The sequence below is a fragment of the Syngnathus floridae genome, chromosome 14 (genome assembly GCF_059516105.1).
Source record: "Syngnathus floridae isolate MCC-2025c chromosome 14, RoL_Sflo_1.0, whole genome shotgun sequence".
NCBI classification, from domain to species: Eukaryota; Metazoa; Chordata; class Actinopteri; order Syngnathiformes; family Syngnathidae; genus Syngnathus; species Syngnathus floridae.
Window position 1 is genome coordinate 2,663,180 of NC_142426.1, and position 5,592 is coordinate 2,668,771.

A 5,592-nucleotide genomic window follows, 5' to 3' on the forward strand; every position below is an offset into this window, starting at 1 on the left:
AAGGCTCATGTATCATGCGGTTTTAAGCTTTCCATAGTTAATGTATATGATTATATATTAGCCTTGTCACAATGGCCGTCTTATTTCTTCAAAATAACTCTAATATATAATGCCGCACTATATGGACTAGAAAGTAGTTTGGACCCATCATGAAGCGAATCGTTTCTTTTTTTCATACTTCTCTTTCTTGATGATGTAAGTGATGAGTGAGTCTAACTGTGGTCAGTTTTCTTTCTTTTGATATTCTGCGGGATTTTTGCACAGGTAGAATTGGAAGAAACGGGTTCGTAGTTTTGTAGCAGAAGACACTACTAAATAATACAAACCTTTTAGTGTTCGCCTTCTGCAGCACTGCTTGCACTTTGGAATTACTGACGCTGTTACATCAATTTGACTCCCTCCCACGCTCCATTTAGATGGAAGTTAACTGTCATCTCTATCTAACTTTGGGTTAACGTGAATCATTGGAATTCTCATTTATAGTCCTTTCATGCTCTACGTTTGGTGTAATTTCTAGCTCTTACATTTACAAATATAAATATATATTTGTCATTTGTAAGCGCGGAGCTGCACAATTCCAATCAGGCAGGAAGTGGCCATAAGCACTGCAGCCCCAATCTCTAGAAATGAAGTCACTTTTTATTGCAGTCAGGCTTCCTACTTCAAGCGCTAATGCATGCCGAGTGTCAGTTTGGAAGATTACTCCGGCTCAACAAATGCTGTGCCATCTCCCAAGTACACAGCCGAGTTAAAACAATCGAATCAAACCCATTATGAAAGTTGGATCAGAAATCAAATCTGCCTTGCAAACGATTGCAATGCTCAGGCTTCTGACAATAGCCATCAAACTTTTACGTTACATCATTTTAAATTGTGGAAATGGTCTCATTGTTTAAAAATGGGGAATGTCTATGATTTCAGTTGCTGGATTTAAAATTACAATCCACAGATAATAATAATAATAATAATAATAATAATAAAAGAATAAACAATTTCCACTGTGTCTGGTTTTGGCAACTTTATACGTGTCTTCAACAATTCAGAACAATTCTGTCATAATAGAAGCCAACATTGCTTCAAGAAATGACTCTGTTCTTTACCTACCATGTGGATTATTTGTAACCAAAGAAACACTTCAATCGCCATAACGCTGTTATTGAGGTCAAGGATTAGAGTCTTGAGGAAATCTAAGTCACTTCAAATAGTGTAAGTGAATGCGCATGCGTGTGTGTGGAGCAACTTGTCAAAACAGTGTACAGTTTATTGTCACACTGGACTCAACACAAACTGACAGGCTGTCAGCAATGCTGTCTCTTCTTTCTTTCGGTCTCTCTCTCTCTCTCTCTCTCTCTCTCTCTCTCTCTCTCTCTCTCTCTCTCTCTCTCTCTCTCTCTCTCTCTCTCTCTCTCTCGCTATCAAACACACACGAGCGCACACACACACACACACACAAACGCACACACATGCGTGCAAACATCCATTTCCAACTGAGACCCAGATTTGAATGAAGGATTCATTTGATGTACCAATTAGATTTGCAAAATTTGAATATTTTGAGGCGCTCTATAAATGAGCTAGCCTTGTGCTAACCTCAAAACTTATGTGAAGAAAAAACTTTTGGCTCATTGTCTCATTGCATGATTAAGCTTCTTCTGATCACTTTGGATAGTTTTTTTTTTCTTGACTAGACAAAATGCCTTTGTAGACTTCAGGTGCATCATTAATAAAGAGCGGTGAATCTGTTCCAGAAGCAGCCATGCAAGCCCAAGCCATGACATTCCCATTTCATTTTTTTGCTTGATTGAATTTGCCTCAAGTGCTTGGCAATTAGTTTTCTTCTTATCATTACATCAATGTTTTGTATCCTGCTTTAATAATAAAAACGCTTTGGAAAGTCTTTGGAAATTCTTTGTAGCTATATTTACAGTCATTGATTTAATTGCAAGTGTTTCTTTCAATTAATTATTTTTAAAATGATAGACCATGTTGTTAGATTTTAAATAACAAAAACCGGGTTGGTCAACAGAGTTGCTACACGTTCACCAGCAAGTAACAACACTAAAACAATTTCCCATGAGTGTTTTTTTTAATTATTTTTGTCAATAAATTGTGATATGAAACTGTGAGAGTGTCTGCTGTTTACCATCATGAATGGATTGTCAAGTCAGTTTTTCCTTTAATCCTTCCACACACTGACCAGCAGCCATGCATAAACTAGAGCACAACTGATTATAAATACATGCCTACTTGATAGTAAGTGTGCATTGATTTTTTTTTTCCAAGAAATTTGATGTGTGTATGTGTATGTTCGTGTGTATGCATCACAGTAGCATAATAAATAGCCCCGTATGAAATAATGATGAGACTCGGTATAAAACTGTGACAGCAGGGAAAAATAGCCCTGAATGATGCATCAACCCTCAGCTAAAAATGTGCAAATGAATTCAATGGCACTGCCATTCACTCAGAACAGAGAATTCTTGTGTGTGTGTGTGTGCGTGCGTGCGTGCATGTGTCCTTCATTTTTCTGATATTATTATCTTGTCTTCAAATGAATTCATATACTGCATGACCACAATACAAAAAAAAAGAGCAGCAAAATATACTTAACACAAATGATTTGTCTTTCAATTTGTTTCACAATTTGTTAAGGGAAAGATAAATAAGCTTGTTTGCATATATAAAAGACAAATAAAATAACTTTTTAAATTCATTAAAATGCCTAGACCTTCTAAATAAACTTTCTAAATACAAAATGATTGGCCCATTCTGTCCACAGTTGAAATCTGCACAGTGGCCAAGCAGCTGCTCGACTAATGCAAAGTACAAAATAGAAGTAAAAACAAAAGCTTAAAATATGTATATAAGACTTGAAGCTCTGAAAGGTTTTACTTTAAAGAAACACATCAATTATTGAATTGTGTGTGGGGAGGAGTGGACTGCCAGAGCAGCTACAATGTGGAAAAAACTCATGTGCATTAAGTGCTACACGCTACATCCATGATGCTACAAACATAGGTTACATGTTTGGAATGCACAAACTGAAAATATTAAATGTGTTGCATAGAATATTGTGTCCTGACTTCGGACCTGCTTTTAAGCAGATGACCACATGAAGGAAATTTGTCATTGTGTCCAAGGTTGCACTTAGCGCCTCTCCAAGGCAGAATATCATATTGCATGTTTTCAAAGCTACTAACATTCCTCTGCTGCTGGTGGAAGGAACAGTATTGGTCCGTATGGCTTTTTTACAGTCAAAAAAGATTTACGTATAAAACTGTGATACGGCTACATACTGTATGTATGTAAGCTCCCTCTGATGAAATTCTAAAGATTAAAAAAATGATTGAAATTGGGATGGATGAATTGAATAGAAAATAATCAAACTGTGGCTTCCAATAAAATTAAACATGCATTTGGGGTTAAAAAGAAACTCTTTCTCTTTTTTTTTGGGTAAACACTTGTGTCTCCTATGCTACTGTATTCTAATGTTGGCAATGAGAGAGCCAAGCATTTTCAGAGGTGGTACTTATTGTAAAAGTTTGAGAACCACTTTAGTATTTGTGATTGTTGATCCTCGATTGAGGTCTGCACTCTACTTAGTAGCCATTGTTATACTTTTTTTCTTCATTTGTAATGATGTCTTTCCATTTTACCCACAAAGACAGCTATTCAGATGGAGTGATATCTAATACTGTTTAACAATCATAACGAAACAAAGCAAAGGCTCAATATCCAAATCATGTCTCAGTTTTCCACGTGTGGTTACCTTTCATTGTCAGAAAAGCACTCCCGACTCAATCTGTCCAGTTTTACAATTATTGTCATATGCAGTACAGTATGCATTTTTTCAATGATTGGGCATCTCTGAAGCTATTTGAAATATATCTATAGAGCATTTGGAATTAAGACCATTTCTTCTTTTTTGGCCCAGCCACTTTTTCCCCCTGCCATTTCTTTAATCTTCTGTCACACTCGAGATAGCAATAGGGCTGTTTTATTCCTGGAGGACAGAGTGTTTTTACCCTGGAGTGGATTGCTCTGCTATGAATCTATAATGTAATCCCCCAACATGAGGAGACACCCATCATTCAAATGTTACAGTGCATTACATTTCCAACCCATCAGATATTTTGGAAAGCTCATACATTGAAATCTGAGCACTATATGACGTGGAGAAGGAGTGTAAGTGTTCTGCCAGTGTGTGTGTGCGCGCGTACTACTTTGCTTGGGAATGTGTTTTTGTTCGTTGACATGCATTAGGATACAGTAGGTGCAGCACAAGCATAGTTTAGTGAGTGTATGAGTTTATAGTTTGTATGTGTGTGCATGTGCAAGCAGTTCAATGTACGAATGCATTTGATTGGCTTTGTGTGTATGTGCCTTAGTGTGTGTGCCATTTTATATAGAGGAAATATGTGTGGGGGTGGAGATTGGAGAAGTGAATTATGCCTTTTTCAGAGGGGAGGAGTGCATATATGTATGCGTACATGTGGGGGATGGGCAAGCACACTATGTATGTTCAGAGAGAGAGAGAGAGAGAGAGAGTATATACATGAGTATATACATATATGGAGATTGAAAATCTAAGGACATGCATTTTAATGATACTGTAATGGGTGTAGGCAATAAACACTAATATGCATGAGCTGCTATTTTTTCCGTGTGCTTGTGCATGTTTGTGTGTATGTTTATGTGTGTGTTTGTGTGTGTGTGTGTATATGTGTGTGTGTGTGTGTGTGCATGTGTGTGCATATATTGCATATGTCATGCGGCTTTGCTCCAACATAGTGTAATGCTCTGTATGAAAGAAGTAAATCTGTATTTTATGTGCGTGTTTGACCATCTGTTTAATGGTGCACTGAGTGCGTTTGAGTCAGAATGTGCACATCTGTGTCGGGCAACAAACCTTCTATGTCAGCTTGAACTGAATAGTGCTGTTTCTCTTTGTTTCATTCTGCAGTTCTTATTCACCCATTCTCTTCAATTACAAAGTAAAACTTAAAATATGCATTTCCTTTATTTTGAAACTTGTGCTTTATATGTGCATGGTTGTCCATACATTAGAGCTTTCGTCTTAGAAATGAAACGATACAACAAAGTAGCTCCGCTCATGATCAATTGTCATCACATTGTGATTTTCTATACCAGCATGGACTCCAATGAAAGGAACAGGGGAAGACAGTCCAGTGCAGACACCCAGACACACTGTTGTGATTGGTAATCCCTGCACCATCCATTAATAGCTGAACATGCATGCACACAGAATATGGAGAACAGAGTGTACAAGCTTCCCATTGATTAGCAGAGGCAACAGAGGGTCAGGGAAAACTTGCCCGAGCAGCACAATCTCCTCATAGTGGATGCTTGTAGGTCAGTCAAACAAGTTGAAAGCAGACAAAAAAGGAATTGTCCATTATGTGCTAAGAAACCCACAGCACAAATCAGCGTCTTCAATCTTTTTGATGATTTGGCGTGTAAAGTTCATCCATCTGCTCATTCCTTTGTCATACTGTGCTGATGATGCATCTTAATTGAATCTTCACATGATGATGTCATGTCTAAACCATATAATAATATGGAAGCTGCATT